Source organism: Heterocephalus glaber, unplaced genomic scaffold, assembly GCF_053883595.1.
Source record: "Heterocephalus glaber isolate CG9 unplaced genomic scaffold, H.glaber_assembly_v1.0 deba00001481, whole genome shotgun sequence".
Classification (NCBI taxonomy): Eukaryota; Metazoa; Chordata; class Mammalia; order Rodentia; family Bathyergidae; genus Heterocephalus; species Heterocephalus glaber.
Window position 1 is genome coordinate 21,330,180 of NW_028258317.1, and position 10,180 is coordinate 21,340,359.

Consider the following 10,180-nt stretch of genomic DNA (forward strand, 5'->3'; position numbering starts at 1 on the left):
AGTCATACTAATTTTTATTTTTCAGTGCATATAAAATGATATTTATACTACCCTCTAATGTATTGAGTGTGCAATAAAATTATGTTTAAAGAATCAATGTATATATCTTAACTGAACAATTGAAAAAATGTCATTTGAATCTTCAGTAATAATTTTTTTGATGTCAGAGGTCTTTGCCTCAGTATTGACACTAATAACCAAAGTAGAGTGGTGATTATTGAAGACTAGGTTGGCCATGGCAGTTTCTTAAAATAAGAGACAATAAATTTGATGCACTGATCTTTTCTTTCACAAACTACTTCTCTGTAGTATGCAATACTATTTAAAGACATTTGACTCACAGCAGAATTCCTTCAAAACTGGAGTCAACTCTGCCATTGTGTTGTCAATTGAGTTTATGTAAACAATAAATTCTCTGTTATAACGCCCAAAATGTTGACACTATCTTCAGCAGGAGTACATTTAATCTCAAGAAACCATTTTGTTTTTGCTCATCCATAAAGAGTAATTTCTCATCCATTCTAGATATTTCTTGATCAAAGGGAACTTCATTACATCTTCCAGCCCCACTGTTTCACCACTTCTTCTAGTGCTTCCACTATATTTGCAATTACTTCTTCCACTAATATCTTGAAACTTTCAAAATCACTCATGAGTATCATTATGTTTTTTCCAAATTTCTGTTAATGTTGATACTTTGACCTCCACCCATGAAGCTCAGAAATTTTAAAAAAGCATCTACAACAGTAAGCCCTTTCCAAGTGTATCAGAGGAATCACTATCTACAGTAGTGGTTGTCTTCTGAAATAAGTAATAGCTTGGTTCATGAACACTTCTGTATGCAAAGAATGTGGTTCACAAACCAAAGCATCTGGAAAAATTTTGCTTCTGTTCACAAACTCCACATTGCCTGACAAATATGACCACAGCCATCTTCCTCACACAAACACACAGTCATCTTCCCCCAAAATGTAAAACAAATTAAGTTCATGAACCAAGGTACCACTGTTTGTTATTTAAATAATAAAACTTAAAATCAAAATCAGTCTTTTATCCCTGGGCTATAGACTGGTATTGTGTTAGCTGTCATTAAAGTAACATTAATATGAGCAACGAATTCTGTATCTCCAAAGAGTTTTTGTGGGACCAGGTGTATTAACAATGAACGATAATATTTTTTTTAATTCTTTTATTGGTACATTGTAGGTATACAACACAATTACATTTCTCATTGGGAATTGTACCTTTACATAATGCATCTTGGTTCTTATTTTTTCCCCATTCCTAGCCCTCCCTTTGCCCCCTCCACCCTTTCCTGTAAACAATAATATTTTGAAATAAATCTCTTTTTCAGAGCAGTATGTCTCCAACAAAGGGCTTAAAATTTTCATTAAAACATGAAGTTAGATATGTTTTAGGTTCTCATCTTGTTTTTCCATTTACAGAGCACAGGTAGAGTAGATTAGCATGATCATTAAGGACCCTAGGATTTTCAAAATAGTAAGCTTTAACTTCAACATAATGTCATCAAGTGCATTAGCCTCTAATGACAATGTCAGCCTGTCCTTTAGGATCTTTGAAGTCAAAGCTGAGCATTGACTTCTGTAGCTATGAAAAGTCAAGATGATGAGCATTATGACACATGCCTGTAATCCTAGTGCTCTGGGAGATGAGGCTGGTGAATTGCAAGGTTGAGTTCATATTGGATAACTCAGAAAATTAGTGAGATCCTGTCTCAAATTTTAAAAAATTAGAAAGATCTGAGGATGCATTGGAGTTCAAAGACCCTGAGTTTAATCTCCAATCTCTCTCCACCACCCAAAAATGAATAAGATGGCATCTTACAATAAAAGGCTGCTCATCTATATTGAAAATCATTTCCTTGTAGACCTTTATAAATTATTTTAGCTATATTTTCTGAATAACTTGTTATAGCTTCTAAGTCAGTGCCAGCTGTTTTACCTTGGATGTCTATGTTATGGAGATGGCTTCTTTCCATAAACCTCATGAACCAGATTCAGCTTAGCATCAAATTTATCCTCTGCAGCTTCTTCAACTCTAAGCCTCCTTTGACTTGAAGAGAGTTAGGTTTCTGTTCTGCATTAGCCCTTAGTTTAAGGGAGTACCATGGCTGACTTGAGCTCCATTCAGACTACTAATTATTTTCCATATTAGGAATAAAACTTTTTCACTGTTAACTGGAGTAGTTCCTTTAAAGAATCTTTCATCTAAATCTTGTCTTCTTGGCAAAAGAGGCCTTGATTTGGAGTTATCTCAGCTTTTAACATTCCTTTCTCATTAATCTTAGTCATTTCTAGCTTTTAATTCAACAGAAGAAATTTCTGACCATTGCTTACACTGAAAGAATTAGAGCCCTTTGAAAGGTCCCAACTGGCCTAATTTCAGGATTGTCATGTCTCAGAGAATAGGGAAGTGTGATATATACTCTCTCTCAATAAACAGACTCCAACACTTTCAGAGGACTGACTGCTCAAGTCTTGTCACTTATTCTTCTAATTTACATTGTCTGAGATTTCTTTTTTTATTTATTTGTTTGATTTTACTTCTCTTTTTGGAGGGAGGGGTTCTTTTTTGTTTCAAATGAACATCTAATCTCCCTTTGTTCCCTAGTCTGTTGATTATTACTAGCATTCAGTTGCTCAAAGACCAAGTGTATCAGTCAGTATTTACAAAAGAAACAGATATAACAAAAAATATACAAATATATATGAATTAACAATATTGGCTTACAATGGACACCCAGAGTCAGGTGAGGAAGAGTGCAGAAGGTCTGTCTGCACACTGGAGACCACAGGATCTCATCAAAGGTCGGGAGCTCACTGCACAGTCCTGTGTGACTCCGTATCAGGAGGCTGATAGGTCTCCATGGAAGGCTGAAGAATCTATACTAGAAGGCTGAAGGGTCTGCACTTGAAGCAGATGAGTCTGCTGGAAGCTCAGAGATAATGTCCAAAGTGAAGGTGAAGACTGGACCTCTGTTTTTACTACTTTTCTCATTGTTGAGAAAAAATACCCAACACATACAAGTTAAGGAAGGAACAGTTTATTTAGCTCACAGTTTGTAGAGGTTTCAGTCCATAGTCAGCTGGCTCCTAGGCAGGGTAACACATGGCAGAGAGGCAACAGTTCCTGGCAGACTGAAGGTACCAATGCAACAAGGGAAACTCAACAGCATCTTTCTGCCCCTTTAGTCTTGTCTAGACTACCAGGATTAGGGTAGTGCCAAACCAATCAATATGCTGATTTAGTAAACACACACCCTTTACCCCAGTGTCACATACTCTAGATTTAGTTACCTCTGAAAAGGCCACCTATGACTGCTTTGGGAGGACATCTAGACACAAACCATAACAAACTCCTCTGAAGAAACAGAAGAAGCAGATATGTCCTTCCTCATTTCCTCTTTATACACCATCCAGGTGGGTCTTCCACACCCTAGGGTGTGAAATTTGCTGAGCCAATTTCACCAAGCTTCTCTTAACCAAACTTCTCAAGTTGACACAATCAATTAACCATCACACCATGAGTACCTATTAGAAAGAATTGAAAGTTGGTAAAGTGTTTGATAAGACAGAGAAAAGCTACTTAGGGAGGACTATGTGGATATTCCTTCCATGAATGGGAAAGAAGGTGATCCATAGAAGCATGGAGCAGTGGAAATTTTTTCTCTGCTTCTTATGAGTGTCCAGACCTCACTGGTAATAACTGTGTGGATTAGCAAGGAGCCACATAATTAAGCAGCCACATTCCCAAAATTTAAATCTGAAAGGAAATAAGAATCAATTAAGTTTGTGTATTATGAGGTACATTTATTCAACATAGGAAAAACAATTATGCTCTCTAATGAGTAAGCCTTGTGTGATGACATGAACCTATATTATCAGGGACTACACTTTCCATGGTATAGTCTCCTTAAACAAAGATTGTTGATTTAAATATAACTTAAAGCTTACAAAAACAATTTGTATCTAAATTAATATGTACACATACTCTTTGAGACACTATGAAAGCTAACATTTTATGTTTTATGTTAAATTAGTGCCTACCTATATGGTGTCAGTTTAATTCTGTCAAATTAAAATGTACTCACTAACATATGAGTTATATATGAATAAAATCATGCATACAAGTATCCTATGTGTCATTATAGTAGATGAAACTAATAGAAGTTCTTAAAATGGAAGAGAAATAGTCTGGCTGTAGTTCTACCACAAAGAGCTCATAACTCTTTTCTTAATGTTAGACATTCATGTTATTAAACGGTTTTTTATTGATCATCCTGACAAAGGCAGCAAGGCAATACCATTTGACACCTCAAAGAAAATAAATTAAATACAAAAATTTCTCTAATAGATTGTATATCCAGTGTCAAGTATTCTATTTTCATATTTTTCCTGCTCTTGATTCCCTAACGTGTCCAGGAAGATACCATAAAAGAGATAAGTGTGTTAATATAGTCTTTGCTTTTAAAATTAATGGTGTCTGTGCTTAATACATTTATCACAAATGCTAGCATTAGGAAAGAAGAAAATCTCATGAGCAAAATGCCACATTAAGTAGATAAAAAGTGCTTAATTTCATTTTTTTTTCCACTTGTTACATTTTTTAAAGAGGAAAAAAATTATGGTCATGACTAAAATAATGTTTTAACATCCTTCTTTTTTAAGTTTCCATCTTCTGTTTGCTCTTATCTTTACTTGTAGAATATGTGAAGAGACAAGAATAAATACCTTGGTTAACTAATTTCCTATGATTTAGAAAGGCATAAACTTATTTAAAAAATAGTAATCATGATATAAGTTGAAATATGATGTGTTATATCTAAATTTTTGTATATATTGTTTTTTCTTTCCAGTTTTTAGAATCCTTTCATATTTTAAAATATAATTTTGATCCAAGACATTATATTTCCACAAACTTACAATTCATTTCTAATAAAGCCACTAATAATTTCTTTCTCTTGGTACTCATTCATTTAGAGTGCCAAAAATTTAATATGTAGCCATTCAAAATTTTTAATTATCACTGAATTTATTATAAATGTAGCTGCTTTTTCTTCTTCCCTTTTTTCTCCCCCACTTCAGTTTTCTGTGAAATAATACTATGGTAACTATTCTATTGTTTGCCTCATCAGTGCCTTTATTAGTGGCTCTAGCATCTTGGATGAGACAACTGTGTTCTAATGGAGGAGGAAGGTATTATTCTTGATATGCCTTCCTTCCCTGGTACAGCATGGTAATGAGGGAGTTTCAGAGTTTCTGCAGCTATTTTAATTGATGTCCAAATATATCCTTCTATAAAATGTGCTTTTAATTGAATCAATTAATGACTTCATTAAATTATCAATAATTTTTTGGTTTTCTTTATAACTGATAGCCTTGATATTTACTTTCAACTATGGTTTTCACATTGAAGCTGTAGGATTTAAAAGAATTCTTAGACTATTCCATGCTTCTCTACTCATTTAAATATTTGACTTATTTAGCACAAAGGTCTTTGATTTGTCTAGCTTGGTGCATAAAGGGTTTTCTCTGTGACATACAGAATGCCACACATCATTTGATTCTTCAACCCAGATAGTGAATGTATAAGTCTTTTTTCAAAATAAAGTACATTTTTCATGTTAGCAAATAGTATGAAGTCTATGGTTACTTCCCTTGTTCAGATTGAAGTCTTTTCGCTTGGACTTGAAATATACAATGACTTATCAAGTCCTCCTGCTTCTAAATATTAGTGTTGACATGTAGATTTGACGTAAAAGAGTATACTTGCTAGGATATATGAGGTTTCATTTAAATAAATGGTAAATGTTTAAATTTCTAAAAATTACACTATAAGACATTGCCAGTAATCCTCAAACTACTCGTCCTCACTAGAAAACACTTATTTCATCATTTTTGCCAATTTCTGAAGCAGTTGCAAAAGTCCTTAATAATGATCAATTGCCTATAACATATATGGGAAAATATTTTCCCAGCAACTCTTTGGGCAGAGGACTAATATCCATTATGTAAATAACTCAATAAATTATACCCCCAAATTAAAAGACCCAACAAAAAAAATGGGCAACTGAAATGAATAGACACTTGTCGGAAAAAAAGTAGAAATTGATAAAAATTCATTGTAAAATATTTATACATTAAGGGCAGCAATTCTTTCCCAGTGATTGAGTTTTGTTTTTCACACACTTTCTAAACAACTCTGGTATTAAGGGGAAGTTAAAAGTGGCTGTTGAATTTAAATTTCCAGTATTTTAGTCTTCACTTTTTGATAATCATAAGGGCTAAATTTAGTTTTAAATATGTATATATATTAGATACTTTCATATGCTGATATAAATGTATATTCTAATATTTTCTAATAACACTGTATATATATATTCATATTTATGTTTGGAAATTACAAATAAATTGTCATAAGTGAAAGCCAATAGAAAACTTGTTATTAATGTCACTAAAAATTAGTTGCTGTAGAAAATGAACTCTTGCTTTTATTCCTCTCCAATTACAGAAACACATTTGTATCCCATCATAAATTTTTAATACTTATTTTGTAAATGTTCAATCAAAATTCTCCTAATCTGATGGAATTCAATTACAGCTTTATTTTTCAATTAGTTCAGATTATTTTCTCTCTCTCTCAAAATTACTATAGTACTTTTAGCTGAAAATGATAATTCATGCATATATTATCTCCCCAAGAAACTGACATTGCTTAAGTAAAATATATCTATCATTTTCTTCTGAAAGTTAAGGTAGCAAACAAATAGATGCTTTATAACAAATTGAAATCAAAATCTTTATAAACTTTCAAGTAAAATTTATAGGTGATATTTTTTCTATCTTTCTAAAATGATTAATTGATTCTTGTATACATTGTCTCCCAAGAAATTGAGATTGCTTAAGTTAGTGATTAAATTTGAATTTAGAACATACAAAATACATAACATATTACCCAGTGAATAAGAGATGATCAACCAGATGTGGTGAAACACATTTGTATCGCCAGCACTACTGAAGGTTGAGGCAAGAGGACTGAAAGTTCCAGGCAAAGGCAGGCAATTTATTGAATTAGGGAGACCCTGTCTCAAAATAAAAAAATAAAAAACGCTTGGCTATATCTTGGTGTGAAGACCCTAGGTTCAATCTCCAATATAAAAGAAAGGGCAGGATCAATAAATGTAAATTTTAAGGCAATATATACATTCTTTATAGTTTCCCTTATGTTTATTGGTATATTTTAGTATACAATACAGTTACATTCATCACTGGGAACTTGTACCTTTAGATGATGTATCTTAGTTCTTCTTTTTTCCCTGTTCCCCTGCCCCCCTTCAACTCCTCCACCCCTCCCTATTTACAAAGACTTTGTTTCCAGTTTTTCATTTTCTCATATTAATTCCATTCCCTTCTTTCCTTTCCCCTACCCCTCCCACTTCCCCTTCCTCTTTGCACTCTTTCTTCCTATTTCATATTATCTATTATACCTTTTGCCCTTATTTACACTTTCAGTTTCTTACACCAGAGAAACTATTTGGTAATGACAGATGTGTGTCCTATTTATTCCACCTAAGAGTATGGCCTCAATGTGCATCCACTTAGCTATAAATGTCTCTAGTTTCTCATTCTTTATGGTTGAGTAGTACTCCATTTTATAAAACAACTACATCTTCCTTAATGATGAAATTCTGTATGTTCAGATTTTTTTCTCATGTCTTCTGCATCATTTAACATAGATCAACACTATGTACAATAAATGTAGAGGAAAAATATTTTTACTGGTCAAGAACATGAAAATAGTCATCAGATGTTTTTAACAAAAAATAAGGTTTTTAAAAAATCAATTTAGCTTTCTTATTTTATTCTATATAACCAAAGTTAACCAAAGTATCTGTACTACCCAAAATCATCAAGTGTTATACAAATATCTCCACCATTTTATGTAAAGTAACATTATATAGTAAAATAATAAAACATGAGAATATTTTGTTATAATAAAATTAAAATGAGTTTAAAAAGAACTAAATATATGCCAAAATGTGAAATGTACTATAGTTTTCTGAATGCAAGGAAAGAAAAATGCTAGTGCTAGAGGTACTACAATATATCTGTAAAATATTTTAAATGAGTTTGTCACTTTTCCCTATTATGACCTAAAAACTGCAGTGTTAGTAAAACAAAGTTAAAAAAAGGAAAATATTTTTAAATATTTCTTACAAAAGCCTCTATATTATTGGGTCTTAATTTCAATAGAAACTTTAACCTTTCAAATTGAATGGTATATACAAGTGTCAAAATATTGGCTCAGAGAGAAATATGTGAAAAGGTACTTGAAGCATTAACTTCTTTTCACTTTAATTGGCTCAAAGAATGAGAGAAAGTCCAAATATTTGTATTTAGTAAAAGTAACTGCAATTATTGTTCTAATTTAGTTCATTTAAATAGAAGCTTCCCACTTATGAGTGGGTTATATTCTAAATCAATACACAAATCCATTATTTGAAAGTCAAAATATATTTCTCATTGCTGTAAAATGATAATTAATTGTTATATTATTTACATAGGATAATAAAAATATTTAAGATTTGAAATAAAACACTGTCATTAATAACTCTCAACTGCTTACCTTGAACACACTTATTATTCTTGACAATATGTCTTCTACTGTAATAAGATTTAAAAATTTAAAAATTTAAATTCACTGTATCTGTATTTTTGATCAACCCTGTGTATGAGCAGTTTTACAAACTCTATGTGTGTGCATGTGTGTGTGTGTTTTAATTGATTTCTTAATGTGCTCCATTAACAGAAGTATCATTGAAAAAGATCCTGTAGGAAGAATAAAAATATAACAGACTAGTATAAAAGGCAAATCATATACCTGCATTAAATAATTCTTAAAAGTCTTAAATAGGATTAAGGAGTGTAGCTTGGGGTTAAAGAGTACACTTAGCATGTGTGAAGACCTGTATTCCACCATCTCCCCTGAAGAAAAGAAAATTATAAAATAAATGACCAAATCTCCAGTTAGAAATTCAGCAAATAATATGCACAATTTTACCAGAAAAGAAATAGTGATGGTGTCTTACCATGAGAAATTTATTTGGTTCATAGTTTCAGAGTTTTGTTTACTGATCCATTGGCTGCATGATGTAAAGACTTTTCTGTGGAAAGCTATTCAACACATGGTGTTCAGAAAGCATAGAGCAAAGCATAGAGCCCAGGAGGAGGATGTATCATTCCTACAACCCCAGTGACTTGTCTTTTCCAAAAAGAGCCCACCTTCTAACGTAACATTGAGTTATAGTGCCCAAAAGATCCAGTCACTTTTCAAATGCCTTACCTCTAAGCACAGAAGGCTTGGGGGGGTCTGGGTGTTGTCAATCTGAACTACAACAAATGGCAAAAAAATACGTTAAAATATTTAATGCCATTTACCACTAATGATATATAATTTAGCTACAGTGAGATATACCTATAGACATTGAAATAACTAAAATTTTAAAAAATACAAAATTGTATTGTATTAGCTTTTCTGTTGCTAGGAATGATACCTGACACAATTTAAAGAAGGAAAAAAAAAAAAAGGAGAGGTTTAATTGACTTACCATTTCAGAAGTTTCCATAGTCAGCTGGGTCAAAAATAGAACCATCGTGGTGAAAGGGCATGGTGAGGAATGCTGCTAACTTCATGGCAACCAGAAGATGAGTAGGTTGGAAAGAATGTCAGGGAGAGATAAATCCCTTAAAGGCATACCTTCAGGGAACCATCTCCAAGTGGTCCTCAGGAGATCCAATAATCTCTCCAGGAATCTTGTAACCCAGGCAAGTTAACAATTTATATTAACTGGCATAAAACGAAATGCTGGTTAGAAGATGAAGGAACTGTATCATGCATATATTCCTGGTGGAAATATAAAATGGAACAACCACTCCAGAAAATAAGTAAAATTTCAGAATTTTTAATAAAACTACACATCTGCTACACATATAAATCTGCAACTAAATTCAGGCAATTAAGTGAAAACAACACTCCATTAAAACCTATAAATAAATGTCCATGTAAGTATTCTTAAAAAAGTAATAGCCCTAAACTAGAAATAGGAAAATGACCTTCAATGAGTAAATTTCAAATAAACTGATACATCCATGCCATGACC

The 10,180-nt window shown here is 32.5% G+C and overlaps 1 long non-coding RNA gene across 1 annotated transcript; it reads right to left on the reverse strand.

Moving 5' to 3' along the window:
* Window positions 1-1,083: 1,083 nt before the first annotated feature.
* LOC147825864 (uncharacterized) lies at window positions 1,084-9,730 on the reverse strand. The gene is made up of 3 exons (XR_015440038.1): window positions 9,629-9,730; window positions 9,364-9,410; window positions 1,084-3,551 (listed from the first exon to the last, which is right to left on the reverse strand). It is a non-coding gene; the product is annotated as an uncharacterized LOC147825864 (long non-coding RNA).
* Between the last annotated feature and the right edge of the window lie 450 nt (window positions 9,731-10,180).